This window comes from Mastomys coucha, chromosome X (genome assembly GCF_008632895.1).
Source record: "Mastomys coucha isolate ucsf_1 chromosome X, UCSF_Mcou_1, whole genome shotgun sequence".
In the NCBI taxonomy this organism is placed as follows: Eukaryota; Metazoa; Chordata; class Mammalia; order Rodentia; family Muridae; genus Mastomys; species Mastomys coucha.
The window spans coordinates 57314583-57333076 of record NC_045030.1 but is presented as its reverse complement, the minus strand read 5'-3'; the positions used below and the strand labels follow the sequence as shown (position 1 = coordinate 57333076).

Sequence of the window (18494 nt, the reverse complement as noted above, 5' to 3'; positions counted from 1 at the left end):
AAATAAACCAGAGAGATGAAGATTGGAGAGAAAAAGGAAAAGGAGGATAAAGGAATTGAGAGGTAGAAGAAGGTGAGGGGTGGGAAGAAGTAAGAATGAAAAAGGAAGAAGATCGAGGAGGAAGTAGAAATGGAGAATGAGAAAGGAAGAAGACAGTTGGGGTAGAGTAAGAAACACAGAATGAGGGAAGAGAGAAAGGAGTAAAGAAAAAGTAACTAAGAGCAAAAGCAGACAAGCATGCAAGCACACAAGGGGGTAAGAGAAGGAGAGGTGGCAGAGGATGTAATAGGGAGGAGAAAGAAGAAAGGGGGACAAAAAAGAAGAGGATAAAATACAGAAAAGAAGAGAAGAGGGAAGAAAGAATGAAAGAGAATGGCAGAGAGAATACAAGAAGGTGGGTGAGAAAATGGAGGCGATGAACTGTGGGAGAAGGGAGTAGTGAAGACAGAAAATAAAGGAGATGGGAAGAGAGGGGAGTAAAGTGGAGGGAGAAGGAAAGAGGAAATGGGAATGGGATAAAGTAAGGAAGAGGAGAGGAGATAAATGGGAAGAGGAATGAAGCTGAAGTGATGTGGGGAGGAGAGAAGAGGGGAGAAAAGGAGACTGGAAGGAGAGATAGAAATAGGGAATCAGTAATAATGGAGAAGAGTAAGGTGGGAACAGGGAAGGAGAAGGCAAAAGAGAGTATTAGGAGAGAAGAAAGGATGGGAACAGAGGGAGCATGGAAGAGCAGGGAGGAGGGGTGTAGTGGAAAAAATAGAAGTTGTTGGGGAGAAGAGAGAAATGAGGAGATATGGGAACAGGAGGGAGGGGGGACAAAAATGGGAAGAGGAGACAGTGGAGCATAACAGAAGAGTCAAAGGAAGAATGAAGTGGGAGGAAAGAGGAGGACAAGGAAAGAAGAAAGAAGAGATGAGTGAAGGGGAGTAAAAAGAAAGGGAGAGGAAAAGGAAGTCATACTGGAAAAGGAGGAAAGAAGAATGAGAAGGGAGGAGAAAGGAGGAGGTGAATGGAGGGAGATGACAAAAGGAAAATGCAAGAAAGAAGGTCAGCAAGTAGAAGAGGGAGAAGCTGAGATGGACAAAGGGATGTACAAGGGAAGAGCAAAAGAGAAGGAGGGAAGCAGAGTGAAGAGCAAAAAAGAGGGAAGGGGATAAAAGGAAGAGGAGGAAACAGGAAGTGTTAGGAGGAGTTAAGAGGACAGAAGAAGCCAGGAGATGAAAGAGGGAACAGAGTGGAAAAGGAGGGAAGAAGAAAAAAGAGAAAGGGAAAGGGATCAATTAGCAAAGAGGAGAGTAAAGGAACAATGGGAGATTAGGGAGGAGAGAGAAGAAAAGTGAAGAGGATGAAGAGAAGTATAGGGTGGAGAGGAGAGGAAACAGGAATTAAGAGAGGAGAAACAGAGGAAGAGAGGGAAGATAAGAGAGGAGTGAAATGGGAAATGGAGACAGGAAGAATTAGAAAAGAAAAGGAGGCATGAGTGATGAGAATATAGGAAGAAGGTATGGAGTGTTAAGCAAGTAGAAGAGGTAGGAGGAAATATGGATGATGGGGAGAGACAAAAAGGAGAAGAGCATGGAAGTTGTAAATGTAGGAGAGGAAGGACTGGGAGAAGGAATATGGTTGACGAAGGAAAGAAGAAGCAGAAGAGAGGATGGAAAATGAGGGGGAAAGAAAGATGAAAAAGGAGAGAAGACCAGTTAAGCTTGTGAGAAGATGAAGGTATAGGAGGGAATACAGAATGTAGAAAAATGTAAAAGGATAAAAGAGAAAGAGAAGAGAGAAGAGGATATAGTATGTAAGAGGATAGAAGGGAAAGAAGGAGAGAATAGGAAAGGAAAACGAGATAAGGGAGTAGCAAAGACAATGGAGGAGAGAAGAGAAAGATGGGAGGAAGAAGAAGGGTTAGGGATGTGGAAGAGATTCATAAGTGGGGGGTGGAAGAAGGATGAGGATGTGGCGGGAAGAAGCTGGAATTTGAGGGAAGATTCAGAAAGGAAGAGGAGAGAAGATGGGACAGAGTGGAGGATGAAGAGGAGGGGGAGAGAAGAGTGCAGGTAAGAAGCATGAGAATGAAAGAGCAGAGAAGAAGGGGAATAGGAGGAGTATGGAAGATGAAGAAGGAATATGGAAGAAAGGAGGGAGAAGAAAAGAGGAGAAAGAGGGAAAGAAAAGGGAAGCAGGAAGGGGAGTCTCTTAGGGTTTCTATTGCTGTGAATACAATCCTTGACCACAGCCGCTTGGCTTCCTGGTGCCTTGCCCGCTCTGGCCGCCTCCCCCACCCTCCAAACTTAATGTGACCCCCCCTTCCTCTCTCCACCTGATGCAGCAGCAGCCAGTCTCCTCACTAGCCTGCCCTTGCCTGGGGGGGGGGGGACGCACCGCTCGCCCTGCCCCTGCCTACCGCAGGACAGAGCATCCCGCTCCCCTCTCCATGTCCCTCTCACCATGAGCAACTTGAAGCTGGACATTGAGCATTGCATGGGCGAGGGCAGCAGCAAGGGCCCCAGCGGCTCTCTGGAAGAGGAGGTTCTAACACTGTTTGTCAGTGGTCTCCCTGTGGATATTAAACCTAGAGAACTCTACCTGCTCTTCTGGCCTTTCAAGGGCTATGAAGGATCCCTGATCAAGCTCACCTCAAGACAGCCTGTTGGTTTTGTGATCTTTGACAGTTGGGCGGGAGCAGAAGCAGCCAAAAAGGCGTTGAATGGTATTCGCTTTGATCTGGAGAACCCCACAGACCCTGAGGCTAGAGTTTGCCAAAGCCAACACCAAGATGGCCAAGAGCAAACTAATAGCAACACCAAATCCTACCAGTGTCCATCCTGCCCTAGGAGCACATTTGATCGCTCGGGACCCTTATGACCTGATGGGGACTGCTCTGATTCCTGCATCCCCAGAGGCCTGGGCCCCTTACCCTCTCTACACCACAGAGCTGAGCCCAGCCATTTCACATACCACGTTCACCTACCCAGCTGCCACTGCTGCTGCTGCAGCCCTACATGCTCAGGTACTCAGGTACCCCTCCTCTGAACTGTGAAAGTCAGGCCCAATTATATTTTTTCCTTTATATGAGTTGCTGTGGTCAAGGAATCACTTCACAGCAATAGAAACCACAAGAGACTCCACTTCCAGCTTTTTTACCCTTACTTCTATGTCCATCATCCTTCCTTTCCATATTCTGTCTTCTCATCTCTCCTCATCCCTCTACATCCCTGTGCTTTCTTTCCTACATCATCCCTACTCTTCCATTATCCCTCTTCTTCACTACTCTTCCTTTATCATCCCTCTCTCTGTTTCCCTAGACCCTCCTCCTCTTCCTTGTCCTACCTCTTCTTCTGATGTCTTCTTTTGTCCTTTCTCTTCCTTTTCCCTCCCCTTGTCACTTCCCTTCTCCTCTCTCCCACATTATTCCCTCTCCCCTTCTCTTTCTTCCCTCTTCTTCTCTCCTCCTGCCTCATTGTGTATATTCCTCTCTCCTCCCCACCATCATTTTCCCGCCATCCTCATTCCTCCACTTCCCTATTCTCTCCCTTTCCTATTCAATACTTCAATTGCCCATCACCTCACTCTTCCTCCTCTATTCTCACTCCTGCTACTTCCTTTTCCTTTTCCCCTCCTATTCCCTTTTCCCTCATCTTTCCTCTTCTAACCCCTTGCGTCCTCCATTATCTCCACTTTTCCTTTCTCTACCTTCTTGCCTACTTCTCCTTCCAGCATTTTACAACCATCCACTTCTCTCTCCCCCTTTCTTATAGTCATGGAGCTTACCTCTTCTACCCTACTCCCTACTCCTTCCTATTTCCTCATCTCTCCCGACTACTGCACCCACCCTGCTTCAGGGGGGCCTGAGGCTGTGGTCACTTCTGCCTTGAGGGCCCCAGTTCTGAACACACACACACACACACACACACACACACACACACACACACAGACACACACACATGCAGACTATGTTCATGCAACAGTAGATCCACAGCCTCTGAATTCCACTTAATCAGAGTCCTGCATTGTTTCCTTCTTTGGGCTGACAAGTCTGAGAAACCTGCCTTGTGCTTGCCTTCCCCAGTGCACCCCACACCCCACCCTGCCATTGCACCTCATTCTTCCTGAACTTCAAAACCAACCAAAACGTGAAAAGTATTTTTGTACCCTGTGTAACAAAATATTTATGGATCATAAAGGGTTTTTCATGTGTTTATCATTAATTATTGAAGAGACCTTGCTCAGCCTGTCAGATGAGTTTAATATTTAGTTTGAAGCATGAAGAACAAAAGGGCTTTCCATTCTGTAGCAGTTGGCCTTTGTGTCTGGCATTGGTTTAAGAAGGATGAGATGAAGGATTAATTGTGCAATTTTGTTTTATTTTACGAGCATTCTGTGCTTTATCTTTAAAGCTCAGCTCAGATGTCTGGCTACTTCGGACGATGATAACTGGAGGTGGCTGTTGTAATAGGTGACCCTGTGAGAATGTGAAACTGGATCATAAATGAAATGCAAAATAAATAAAAAGCTGAAAAAAATCCTTGACCACAACTACTATAAAGGAAAAAATTTAATTGAGACTGGCTTTTCAGAGGTTTAGTCCTTTATTTTATTATTATTCGTAGTAGTAGTAGTAGTATTACTATTACTATTATTATTATTTGGTTTTTTCGTTTTTTGAGACAAGGTTTCTCTGTGTAGCCCTGGCTGTCTGGGAACTTACTCTACAGACCAGGTTGGCCTTGAACTCAGAAATCTGCCTGCTTCTGCCCTGCTTGTCCTTTATTTTAATGACACTTAGCTTGACTTCCTGCAGGCAGACATGATGTTGGAGAGGTTGTTGATGGTTTTCATCCAGACTGGCCAGCAGTGTGAAGACTGACATTGGACCTGTATTGAGCATTTGAAGCCTCAAAGCACACAAAATTCTTCCAACAAGATATGTCTACTCTAACAAGGCTACACCTCCTAATATGCCACTCCTTATTACCCTGTGGGGGCCATTATGATTTAAACCAGCCACGGGAGGAAGGAGAAAAGAGAATGAAAGAGACACAGGGTGCAATGGTGAAAGAGAGAGGAAGAAGGGGAGGAAGAGGGAAGAGGAAGGATGATGGAAATGGATGGATAGGGAATAAAGGGAATGAAAGTAGGGATAAAGACTGAAGAGAAAAAACAAGAGGGATGTGACAAGATAAAGGAGGAGGGAAGAGAAGGGATGAGGCTACTGGAGAGAGGAGGGAATTGGGAAGATTAGAGAAAAGAAGGGAATGGAAGAGGAGGGAGGAATGAAGAGAAGGAAGGAGGAAAGAGGATGGATAACAAAAGAGAAGTGGGAATGTGAAGAGAAAAACCTGAAATAGGATGGAGGGAAAGAAAGAGAGAGAGGATGGGGTAAAGGGAAAAGGGAAAAGAAGAAGAGGAGGACAAAGGGAGGAGAGAAGCAGCATGATGAATGACGAAGAGGAAGGAATGGTTGAGGTAAGAAGACTGAGGAAGAAGAAAGGAATGTAGAGGAAGGAGTAGGGAAGAAGTGAAAAGAGAGAAGGATACATGAAGGATAAGTGTGGGGCAAGACAATAGGGATAAAGAAGGTAGTGGAAAGAGAAAAAAGCGGGCAGATGAGGCTGAAGCGGAGAAAGATGAGGGTGAAGGGGGATAGTAGAGAGAGGTGGAAAGGAGAGGAAGGAATAGAGAAAGTGGAAGCAAGAAGGGTAGGGAGGAGGGTAAAGGAAAGATAAGGGAAGGGGACAGAAGAGGAAAGTGTGTGGTCAAGGGTAGAAGAGGACATAATAGGAAGGAGGAAGATGGATGAGAGAAGAGGAAGGAGGGAAGATGGAGGAAGCAAGAGGAAGGTGAAGGGAAGAAGAGAGTAGAACATGAGAACAAACAAGGAAGAGGTTTAATCAGAGTGGATGGGAAAGATGAAAAGAGAAGAGAGTACTGAAGACAAAGAGGAAGGAAGAGAAAGGAGGAAGGAAGAGGATGGAAAAGAGAAGAAGATAGAGGATGCAAGAGGTAGGAGGAGGGGCTGGGCAGTGGTGGCACATACCTTTAATCACAGCACTTGGGAGGCAGAGGCAGGGGAATTTCTGAGTTCGAGGCCAGCCTGGTCTGAAGAGTGAGTTCCAGGACAGCTAGGGCTATATAGAGAAACCCTGTCTTGGAAAAAAAGATGGGAGGATGGAAGGGAAGGAATATGGAAAAGGATAGAATGGAGGCAAAAGGGAGGTGGTAAGAGAAGGAAGGAAGGAAGGAAGGAAAAATATAGGAAGAAGAAGAAACAGGAAAGAGGGTTACAGGAAGCACAGGACAAGACAGGATAAGAAGAAATTAGGACAGTTAAGAAACTGGAAAAGTGAGGGGGGTAATGAAAACTGGAAAGGATGAAAAAGAGGAATAGGATCTAGGAATAAAGAGAAGGGAAGATGAGGAAGAGAAGGAGAGAAGGGAAATGGGAATGGGAAAGAAGAGGGAAGGGGAGAAATAAGAAAGGATAAGAAAAGATGGAAATGGATATGGGAACAAACAGCAAAGCAGGAGGGAGGATGGTATATGGAGGGAGAGGAAATAGGGAGAAGGAAAGACTGAAGTTTAGGGAGTGGCGAAGGAGGGGTGAGGAATGATGAGAAGAAGTAGAAGAGAAGACAGATGGAAGACAATGGAAGAGAAAAGCAAAACAAAGAGGAGTAAGGAAAAAGGAAGAAGAGAGTAGAGGGAAGAGGGGTGAAGAGAAAAGCATGTGGAAGAGGAAAGAATAGAAGAGATAGGCAGGAAGACAGAAGAGGAGAGAAGTGGGAAGTAAAGAAGAGTTGTGAGAGGAAGGAGAAGAAAAGAGAGAAGAGGAAAAGTAAGGTAGGTGGGAAAGTAAGAAAAAGAGGAAAATGGGAAGAAGGAAGAGAGAATGGGAGAAGAAAAGAGCAAAAGAAGAGACATGATGGAAGAGGGAAGAAAGGGAAATAAAATAGAGGAAAAATGGAAGTACAATTAAAAGAGAAGAATATGAAAGAAGATCTCTGAGGGGGTTGGAAGAGAAGAATGGTGGGAAGTGGTAGAAAATGATGGAAGGTGAGGGAAGAGGATTTTAATGAGAAGATGAGGAAAGAGGTGTGAAGAGGAGGAAATAGGGAATAGAGCAGGTACAAGAAAAGGGCAGTAGAAAGAGGAAAGGAGGGAGGAAAGATAGAGAATAATGGAAATGTCAAGTTTAGGGAAGAAGAACAGGGGAGAGAAGTGGGGAAGAGGGGAGGAAGCAAGAGGAGGGGCTAGAGAAGAACAATGGCAAGTAGGAGTAAGGGAAAGAGGAGGGAAAAAGGTCAAGAAGAGGAAAAGAGAAAATTGATGGCTGAGGGAATAGAGAAAACTGGGAAAAGGAGGGACGAGAGAAGAACAGGGAAAGGTGAAATGTTAAGGTGAAAGGTTAAGGAAGAGGGAAAAGCAGTGGATCTAGGAGGATACATGATGGGAAATATGAGAAGACTGAAGGGGAGGGAAGAGTTAAAAGTGGGAAGGAGGAAGAAAGGTTATAAGGGAGAACAAAAGAGGAGTTAGTAGAAGAGAGCAGGATAGAATAGAGATGAAGTACAGGGGAACAGGGAAGAGGAAGAAAGAAAGTCTAGGAATGAAGAGGGGGTCCAAGGGAAGAAGGAAGAGGAGAGAGGACACAAGAGGGGAGACAAGTGTGAAGTAAGGAGGAAAAAGAGGGAGTAGGCAAGAGAAGAGGAGAAAGGAGAGGCAGGTAAAGGGAAGACAAAGTTAAAGGAAGTGGAGAATGTACAGAAAGGGCAGAAAAGGAGATGATAGATAGGTACAGGGGTAGAGGAGGGAAGAGGATGGAGGCCAGAAGACAAGGAAGAAGAAAAGTGATGGCATCAGCAAAGAGGTGTTTTGTGTAATAGGGTGGAGGAAGAAAGGGAGGAAAGGAGGGAGAGGTAATACTGAGAAGAAAAGAGAGAGAAAGAGGGAGAGAAAGAAGGAAGATGGAAATAAAAAGAAAGGAGGAAGAAATTGATGAGGAATGAAGAAGGAAACAAGATAATGCGGAAGGATGATGAATGAAGATGAGGGAAGGAAAAGAGGAAGGGAAAATAAAAGGAAATAGAAAGGAAGAGGGAAGAGGAAGGAAAAGATAAAATGGAGGAAGTTAGAGAACAGAAAAGAGCAGTGTAGAGAAGAGGGAAGAGGAGGAAAGTGGAAAGTAGGGAATGGAAAAATTAGAAAAAAAACTTAAGGGGAGAGACTAGGAAAAAGAGGATGAGAAAATTAGAAAAAGAAAAGAAAAGGTGGGAGGAGAGGAGAGGGCAAAAAAGATTTTTTAGAGAAGAGGGAAAAAGGAGGTAAAATGTGTGAGAAGGGAAGAGACAAAAGAAGAGGAAATAGGAAGGACTTGGGAAAGAAGAGAGTAGGGAAGACAGGACTGAAGGAGGATGGAAATAGGAAGAGAAGAACAATGGGGGAGGATCCAGGAAGAAAAATAAAGGAGCAGAGGTGAGAAGGAAGAACAGGGTGAGAGCCAGAGACATGGATGGAAGAGGAGAGAGTTGGGGAAAGGAGAAAGGAGAATGATGGGTAGGGTAGAGGAGATATCAGGAATTCAAGAAAAGGGAGGAGAGATGGGAGATGGGGAGATGAGTAGTAATGGGAGCAAAGAAAAAAGGTGAAGGAAGAAAAAGAAGATATGGCTCTTTCATTTCCTGTGTGTTGGGAGAATGGAGAGAAAAACCTGGAGCTGAGCTGCCTTTGGCCCCTGTGAGCTGGCCTCAGGGGGAGCCCTCCCTGAGAGGAGCTGGAGTGGGGAGTGAGCGTTATTTGTTTCTCTGGAGTCTACCTTCTTGAGTTCTTTGTATATATTGGATATTAGCCCTCTGTCAGATATAAGATTGGTAAAGATCTTTTCCCAATTTGTTGGTTGATGTTTTTTCCTATTGACAGTGTCTTTTGCCTTGCAGAACCTTTGTAATTTTATGACGTCCCATTTGTCAATTCTTGATCTTAGAGCATAAGCTATTGGTGTTCTGTTCAGGAAATTTTCTCCTGTGCCTATGTGCTCGAGGCTCTTCTATTAGTTTATATGTATGTGGTTTTATGTGGAGGTCTTGATCCACTTGGACTTGAGCTTTGTACAAGGAGATAGGAATGGATTTGCATTCATCTACATGCTAACTGCCAGTTGAGCCAGCACCATTTGTTGAAAATGCTGTCTTTTTTCCACTGGATGGTTTTAGCTCCTTTGTCAAAGATCAAGTGGCCATACCTCAGCTATTAAAAACAATGAATTTATGAAATTCTTAGGGAAATGGATGGATCTGGAAAATTTCATCCTGAGTGAGGTAACCCAGTCACAAAAGAACACACATGGTATGTATTCTCTGATAAGTGGATATTAGCCCAGAAGATCAGAATACACAAAATACAAACCATAAACCATAAGAAACTCAAGAAGAAGGAAGAACAAAATGTGGATACTTTGTTCCTTCTTAAAAGCGGGAACAAAATACAAATGGAAGCAGTTGCAGAGACTAACTATGGAGCAGAGACTGAAGGAAGGATAATCCAGAGACTGCTCCACCTGGGAATCCTTCCCATATTCAATCATCAAGTCCAGACACTATTGTGGATGCCAGCAAGTGCTAGCTGACAGAAGACTGATATAGCTGTCTCCTGAGAGACTCTGACAGTACCTGAGTAATTCAGAAGTAGAGGCTCACAGCCATCCATTGGACTGAGTACAGGGTCCCCAATGAAGGAGCTAGAGAAAGGACCCAAGGAGCTGAAGGGTTTGCAGCCCCTTAGGACGAACAACAATATGAGCTATCTAGTACCCTCAGAGCTCCCAAGGACTAAACCACCAACCGAAGAGTACACATGGTGGGACTCATGGCTCCAACAGCATATGTAGCTGAGTTGGTTACAATGGGAGGAGAGGCCCTTGGCCTTGTGAAGTTTTTATGCCACAGTGTAGGGGAATGCCAGGGCTAGTAAGCAGGAGAGGGTGGGGTAGTGAGCAGGAGGAGGGAGGAGGGAACAGAGGTTTGTTTTTGTTTTTATTTTCATTTTTATTTTATTTTATTATTTTTCTTTTTTTTCAGAGGGGAAACTGAGGAAGGATATATCGTATGACATGTAAATAAAGAAAATGTCTAATAAAAATAAAATAAATAAACAAAAACAAAAAAAGAAGAAAAGAAGAGGAAATAGGGGAGAGAAGGAAAGGGGAGGAAAGAGAAAAGTAGAGAGGAGGGAAAAGGATAGAAGATGGCAGTGGGGAAAGAAGAGGAGAGAAAAAGGAGGGAGAAAGATAGATAGGGATTTGTAAAGTTGAAGGAGGTTGAAAGAGAAGGGAGGTGGGAAGAGGAGAAGAGGGAAATGAGAATGAAAGGAAGAGGGGAAAGAAGGGGAGAAGGGGAGGGGGCAAAGGAATGAGGGAAGAGGAGGAAAGTGCTAAGGAGGAGGAGGAAAATAAGGAGAAATGGAAGAGTAGAGAAGCCTGGAGGGGAGAGAAGAGGTAAGAAGAGGGGAAAGGAAAGGAGGAATGTGAGAGAGAAGGAAGAGAATTGAATAGGATCCAGGTGGATAAAGTAGGGAGGAGGGAAGTGTGAAGAGAAAGAAGAAGAAAGAAGGAAGAGGAGTGATATGGGGAAGAAGGAATAGGAGAGAGAACATAAGATGGGGAACAAGTGTGGAGTAAGGAAAGAATAGGGAGCAGACAAGAGAAAGGAAGAAGTTGAAGGAAGAAGAGAATGTACAGAAGAGGGCAGAAAAAGGAGAAGGAGGCAGAGATAGGGATAGGAATGGAAAAGGAAAGAGGATGGAGGACAAAAGTTATGTGGAAAGAAGAGGAGAAAGTAGGAAGTAGGGAAGAGGGAGGAGGGAAGAAAGGAGAGGGAGGAGAGTAAAAGAAGATGGAGGGAAAGAAATTGTAGAAGCAAAGAGAGGAGATGGAGGATGAAAATGGATAGAGGAAAGAAGGACAAAACAAGCCATAGGAAGAGTGATGAGGAGGTAAGAGAATAAAAGCCAAAAGGGAAAGAAGGAACAAAGGGGGAAAATGGAGGAGAAAAAAGGGAGAAGGCAAGAGAAAAGATGAGGGAGCATTGAAGAGGAGGTAAAGGAGGGAGAACAAAAGAGGGAAGAGGTTGGTAGAGGACCTAGTAGAGAAAAGTAGAATAAAAGGAAGAGGAAAGTGGCAGATAAAGTAGAGAGGTGGAGAGAAGAGAATTTTGCAAAGGTCGGAGAAGTTGAAAGAGAAGACAGGAGGGGAGAGAGAAGTGGGAAGCATAGGGAAAACATAGGGAAAGGGGAAGGAGGAAGAAAGAGAAGGGTAGAGGAAACAGAAGGGAGGGGAAGAGAAATGGCAAGGGTAGGGAAGCCAGGAGGGAAGAAGGTGGATGAAGAACGAGGAAGAGGGAAGGGGAATGAAGAAGGAGCAAAAAGAGAAAGGAAGAGAAAAGAGGAGTATAGAGATGAAAGAAGAATAGAGAGGGGGAGGAGGGAGGGAAGAGAACAATGGAGGGAGTATGGAAGAAGAGGGAAGAAAGAATGGAAATAATGAACTATGAGAAGAGGAGTGAAGAAGGAAGAAAATGAAAGAAGAGGAAAGTTGAGTGAAGATGGAAGAGAGAAGAAGATGGAAGTAGGAAATGGAGGAGAAGGAAGAGCCAAGATGTGGGAGCAGGAGGGATGAGGAAAAAGAAGAGAATATGGAAGAGGAGGGAAGTGGGAAAAGGACAGAATACATTAGAAGAGAAAATAGAAAGGGAGAGAGATGAGGAGTTAAGAGGGAAGAGGGAGGAAGAGGGAGAAGAGGAGAAGGAAAGGAGGGAAAGTAGATGAGAGAAGAAGAAAAATGAAAGTGGAGAGAGAACAGAAGAAGGTAGAGGAGAGATGATTTAAGAAAGAAGACAAAGGAAGAAGTGGTAATGAAGTAGAATGAGTAGAGAAGATTTGAAAATGGGCAAGAGGAATGAAGAGGGGAAGAAAAGGTAAGAGGGGGTAGGGAAAAGTGAGAAGAATGGAGGGGAAATAGTGTGTGAAGAAAGAGTAGGTATGAAGGAAAATGAGAAAGAAGAGAAGAGTGGAATGAAAGAAGAGATGGGAAGGGGGAAAGGGAGGAAAGGAAAGAAAAACAAAATGGTAAGGGAAAGGGAGAATGAGGAGGAAAGAGGATGAAGGAAGATAGATCATGATGGAGGGGAAAGAAGGTAGGATTGAAAAGGAGGAAGAAAGGAAGGTAAATGAGAGAAGAGGGGAAAGAAATTAGGGAAGAGAAAAAAGTTAAAGATGGTAGTGGAGTAGAGAAGAGTACAAAGGAGGAAAGAGGATAAAGAAGGTTAGTGTAGGGATGGGAAGAGGGAAGAAGAGTTTGGGAAAAATGAGAGTAGAGGCAAGATGAGGAAAGGGGGAAGAATGAAGAGGAATGAAGTAGAAATGGGAGGAAGGGGAGGATAGCATAGAGCAGAAGGAACAGGGCAAAGGAGGGAAAAGACAGACAGACAAAAAGGGGAAAGGGGAAAAGAAGGTATGAGGGAAGAGTATAGAATATGGAAGAGAATGGAAGGAGAAGAGGAGGAAAGTGATAAAAGAGAAATAAGGAAGAGGAGGCAATAAGAGCAAGATGCAATAGGAGGGAAACAGATAACAGAAAAGAGGCAAGAGGAGGGAGGAAGGGAACAGGATTGTAGAAGGGAATAGGAAGAGGGAGAGAGAAGAGAACAGGGTGGAATAGAAGGTAACAAGAAAGAAAGAAGAGGAGGCACCAGAAACTACAAGGCAAAAGAAGAGAAAAGAAAAGAGATTAGTGAATGGAAGGAGAAGTGTGAAGAGTTAAGAGGGAAGAGGAGAAAGGAAGTAGGGAAGGGGAACAGGAGAAAGGAAAGAAAATGATAGAGGCTGGGGAAGGAGAAAGAAGAGAAGAGGAGGGAAGTGAAGAGGTGGGAAGAGTGAAGTGGAAAGAAGGGAGGCTGGAAGAGTGAAGCTGAAACAAGAGAATGAGGAATGAGTAGGGAATAGAAAAAGAGGGAAATGATGGAGAGAAGAGGGAAGAAGAGGGAATGTAGGGAGGACAGTGAAGGGAAAGAAGAGGGAGGAGTCAAAGAGAAGAGGAGAGTGGACAAAAAAGCAGAGGAGGGAAATGGAGGGTGGAGAAAGAGTGAAAAGGAGGAAGGAGGGAATGTGAGGGAGAAAGATGGAGTACAAGAGAGGAGCAAGGATGAATGGAGGGAAGTGGAAGGAGAAGGGCTGAAGAGGGAGGAAGGAAGAGGTTGGTGGGAAAAAGGAAGATGGGGAAGATGAAGTTGGATACAGGAAGGAAGAGGGTGGATGAGGGAGAAAGGATGAGGAGGGAGAAGGGAATACTACTGAAGGGACAAAGGGAGGGAGGAAGATGGAGTAGAAAGGAGAGGAAGGAAGAGGAAGGAAAAGGGAGGGGATGTTTAGAGAGAAGGATAGAAGAGGATAATAGAGGAAAGGTGAGGGAGGAATGTAAAAGGGTGAGGAGGTAATAAGGTAGAGCAGGGAAGAAGAGTAAAGAGCAAGGAAGAGGAGGGAAAAAAGGAAAAGAGAAGAGAAGGGAGAAGGAAGTGAACAGAGTAGGGAAGAGTAGTGTAGAGAAGGTAATAGGGAAGAGATGGAGGAGAAAAGAAGAGGGGATAGGAGAAAAGAGGAGGATGAATGTTAGAAGAGAAAAGAGGATAAAGGGGTGAGGAGGAAAGAGAGAAAATGATAGAGGAGGAAAGGGGTGGAGGAAGGAGGAAGGAGGTAAAAGGAGGAAAGAAAGGAGAGGATAAAAGTGTCAGAACAGGGAGAGCTAAGAATGGAAAATCAGAAAAATAACAGGGAAACAGAGGGAGTACTTGGGAGAAGAGAGGAAGAAGGATTAGCAATAAGGGGGAAGAGGAGGGAAGAGGACAGTAAAAAGGAGGAGAGGGAATATGAGGAAGGAAGGAGTGGGAAGAAATAAATGGAAGGGGTAGGAGGGAAGAGGGATAAGGGAGGAAATGTAATGAGAAGGAAGAGGGAAGCAGAAGCAAGAGGTGGATGGAGGGAAGGAAAGTGGTTAGGGAAGAGGAGGAAGGCGGTTAGAGAGCAAAGAATGGAGGAAGAAAGAGGAAGGAATAGGGAAAAGGATGGAGGGAGGAGGATTGAAGAGGAAGGAATAGTTTTGTGGGAAAAAAAGGAGTTCAAAGAAAACAGGGAGGAAAAACAAGGTAGGAGAAGGAAGGAAAATGGAGGAAGCAGGATGGAGGAGGCAGAGAAGAGAAAGCAGGGTAGAGGGGTGTGGAGAGAGGAAGAAATAGGAAGGAGTGACAAGGAAGAACAGAAGATTAGGGAAGAAGGAAGATGATTTAATAGGAGGGGAAAGGAGGTGTAAGCAGGAGAGGGGAATAGGAAAGTGGAGGGAGGAGGGAAGGAGATAGAGGAGGGAAGAGAGAAGAGGAGGTTGAAAGAAAGCAAGGATAGAAGAGGGATGGAAGAGAGGATCAAAGAGAAGGGAGGGTGAAGGAAAGAGGAGGGAAGAGGTGGGAAGAGGAGAAAGGGGAAGAAAAAGAAATTGGAAAGTGGAGGGAGGAACAAAGAGGAAGAGGGTAAAGGAGGAAAGATCAGAGAGTAAGAAATAGAAGGGAAAATAAAAGAGGGGAAAGGAAGATGAAGGTGGAGAGAAGAGGATAGAAGAAGTTGGAGAGTGGAAAGGGGTAAAGAATGGTGGAGTAGTGAGTAGAGAAGAAAAGGGAAGAAAATGAAGGAGGCTAAAGTAGGGAACAGAAAAGAGGAGAGTAGAGGTAAGAGCTGGAGGAAAGAAGTCAGAAGTGGAAGAAAGTGGAAATGGGAATGAGGAGGTGTACTGGCTGGTTTTGTGTGTCAACTTGACACAAACTGGAGTTATCACATAGAAAGGAGCTTCCCCTGAGGAAATGCCTCCATGAGATCCAGCTGTAGGCATTTTCTCAATTAGTCATCAAGGGTGAGAGGACCCATTGTGGGTGGTGCCATCCCTAGGATGATAGTCCTGGGTTCTATAAGAAAGCAAGCTGAGTAAGCCAGGGGAAGCAAGCCATTAAGCAGCATCCCTCCATGGCTTCTGCATTGGCTCTTACCTCCAGGTTCCTACGTAAGTTTCAGTCCTGACTTCCTTTGGTGATGAACAGCAATGGGGAAGTGTAAGCTGAATAAACCCTTTCCTCCCCAACTTGCTTCTTGGTCATGATGTTTTGTGCAGGAATAGAAACCCTGACTAAAACAGGAGGGTAGAAAGGGGAAATGTGAAGAGTAGTGAGGAGAGAAGAAGGAAGAGGAGGGAGAGAGGACAAAAAGGGAAGAGCGAGGAGAGAGGAGAAGGGAATTGGGGAGGGGAGGGATGAGGGAAGAAGAGGAAAAGAAGAAGGGGATGGATAAGGGATGAGGAAAGATGGGAAAGAAGGAATGTGGAGGAGGAAGAATGAAAGATGAAGGAACAGTAGATAGGCATGACCTCTAGTTGAGGGATGGGGCCACCCATTCTTCTCAAAATTTTTAATTCAGAATCATTCCTGTCTAAAGGAAATGCAGCAACAAAAATGGAGCAGAGACTGAAGGAAAGGCCATCCAGAGACCGCTCCACCTTGGAATCCATCCCATCTGCAGACACCAAACCCAGACACTATTGCTGATGCCAAGAAGTGCTTGCTGACAGGAGCCTGATATAGCTGTCTCCTGAGAGGCTCTGCCAGCACCTGACTAATATAGATGCAAATACTCACCACCAAGCACCAGATTGAGCCCAGGGACCCCAATGGAAGAGCTAGCAGAAGGACTGAAGGAGCCAAAGGGGATCACAACCCCATAGGAAGGACATTAGCAACTAACGAGACAGCACAGAGCTCCCAAGGACTAAACTAAACCATCAACCAAAGAGTATACATGGAGGGATTCATGGCTCCAGCTGCATAAGTAGCAGAGGATGGCCTTGTCAGGCAACAATGGGAGGGGAGGCCCTTAGTCCTGTGAAGGCTCAATACCCCAATGTAGGGGAATGCCAGGGTGAGGAGGCAGGAGTTGGTGGATGGGTGGGGGATGCAGAGGGGAAACCAGGAAGGGGGATATCATTTGAAATGTAAATGAACAAAATGATTAATAAAGAAAAGAAAGAGAAGGGAGAATTGTAGAGAGAAGAAGGGAAGTAGAGTGAGAATGAAAGTGAATGGAGGAGGGAGAACTGAAGAGAAAAGAGACTGGTTAGAAGAGGAAAGTGAACAAAAAAGGAGAGAGGGAAAATACTGGAGAAGATGGAAGTAGACAGAGAGTGGGGAAGGAAGAGGAGGGAGTAGAAAGAAAAGAGGAAGATGGAGGGAATAGAAAAGGAACCAGGAAGAGGAGAGAAGTGAAGGGAAGAGTGTTGAGGAGGGAGTTGGGGGATGAAGGAGAAGGATGGAAGAGAGAAGATGAAAGCAGAGTGAAGAGGAAAGAGGAGGTGGGAAGGAAGAGAAGGGAGTAGGAACAAAGAGGGTAGAGAAGGTTCTACGTAAGAAAGGAAGAGGAAGAAGGGAGAAAGCAGAGATGGAAATAGGGAAGGGGTATTGGAGGAAAGAAGAGAACAGGAGGGAGGGAGGGAACAAGAGTATGGAAGTAAGAGGATGGAAGAGGAAGGAGAAGGAAAGAGAAAAGTATGAAGGAAGGGAAGAGGAAAGTATGAAGAAGAATGAAGAGCAGTTAGGAAGGAAGAGGATGAAGATGTAAGAACAGCCAGAAGAAGGGAGGTGGAAGAAGACAAGAGATGGAAGTTTAAGGACCACGACAGAGAGCAGTGGAGAGAAGAGGAGGGAGAGAGGGGTAATTTGGAGAGGAAAGAAGGGAGGGAAGGGGAGGAAAGAGGAAGGAAAGAAGGCAAAGGAAAAGAATGACAAGGAAAGAGCTCTAGGAAGAGGAGAGAAGAGGGAATGAAGAAAAAAGAGGTGGTAAGAGAGACTAGAAGGAAAGTAGCAGGAAGTGGAGAGGAATGGATAGTGGAGCTAAATGGGAGAGGGAAGAGAAAATGAGGGAAGAGGAGAGAAAGAGGGAGAGGGAAAAGGAAAGAGGTACATTTAGGGTACATGAAGAAGGAAATATGAGGGAGGAGGAAAAAAGAAGAAGGAAGAAGCTCTAGGGGGAAGGATAGTGGAGGGAAAGAGGTTGGTGAGAGGAGCAAATAGGAAGAGGAGAGGGGAGGGAGGGAGAGGGATGGGACTGAAGAGTAAAGGGGACAGTAAAGAGAAAGGAGTCAGGAAGGGGAGGGATAAATGAAGATAAAAGAATATGGAGGACTAAAGAGCAAGGAGGGAAGAAGTGGAGGAAGAAAGTGAAAGGTGAAGAATTTTCAAAAAGGATTAAGGAAGAAGGAGAGAGGCAAGAAGAAGGAAGAGGAGGGCAAAGGGAGGATAATAGAGGTTGGCTGAAAGAGGGAAGTGGTAGGAACAGGGAAGAGGGATGAAAGGGAATTGGGGTAAAGAAGTAAGAAAAAGAAGGGACAGGATGGGAAATGAAAGAGGAAGGAAGAGGAAATATTAGGAAAGAGGGAAGTGGAGGACGAGTGGGGAAGAAAGAGTAGAACAGAGAGAGATAGATATCAGGAAATAAAAAGAAGGAAAGAGTAGGGAAGAGAGGAAGAAGGAAGTGGAGGGGGAATAAGAAAATAGAGATGAAAGAGGGGATAAGGGAAATGTAGAGAAGAAGAAAGATAAGAGAGACAGGGAGGAAAAAGAAGAAGAGGAAAGTAGAGGATATAATTAGAAAGAGGAAGGAGGAGGGATAAGGACAGAGGGCAGAAGGAAGGGAAAAAAGAAGCAATGAGAGTTTAAACAAGGGAAAAGAAAGGAGGAGGGACCTGGAGGACATAGAAGTGAGTAAGACAAGTGAGGATGGAGGAGGGAGGAGGAAGAAGGAGAAATGAAGGAAGAAAAGAGGAAGGAAGAGGGTGGTATAAGGGTGAGGAGAAAGAAAAGTGTGAGGAAATGAGGGAAGAGGAAAAATGAGGAGAATTGAGGGAAGAGAGGAAGAAAGGTAACAGAGAAGACAGGATGGAGCTTGGAGGAGGGGAGATGAAGGAAGAGGAGAGGTAAGAAAAGGAAGGAGGGAAGAGCAGAAAGTAGATAGGGGAGGAGTTAGAAAGGAGGGAAGTATAAGGAGTAGGACAATGGAAAAGGGACACAGAAAGAGAGGGCAGGTGGGAATGAAGAACAGAAGGGGGAGTTTAGAGGAAAGAGGGAAAGGAGGCTGGAGGGAAGAGGGAATTGGATGAAGGAGGAGAAAGGAAAGAAGAGGGAAGAGAAAGGAGAAATGAAGGAACAGGTATGAATGGGGAGCAGGAAAGAATATGGAGACAGGTGTGGAGGGAGGAGGGAAGTGGAAGAAAAAGAAAATAGGGAGAAGGAGTAAAGAGGAAGCGCTAGGGAAGATCAGGATGAAAGGAAGGTGACATACAGGATGGAAGAGGAAAGAGCAGGAGGGAAGGAGATAATAGGGAAGAGGAAGTTCAGAAAACGGTGTAGAGATGAGGGGAG

At 45.0% G+C, this 18494-nt stretch overlaps 1 pseudogene; it reads left to right on the top strand.

The window, feature by feature from the left end:
• The first annotated feature begins 2448 nt into the window (after positions 1-2448).
• On the top strand, positions 2449-3040 carry LOC116091487 (annotated as a pseudogene).
• Positions 3041-18494: the final 15454 nt, after the last annotated feature.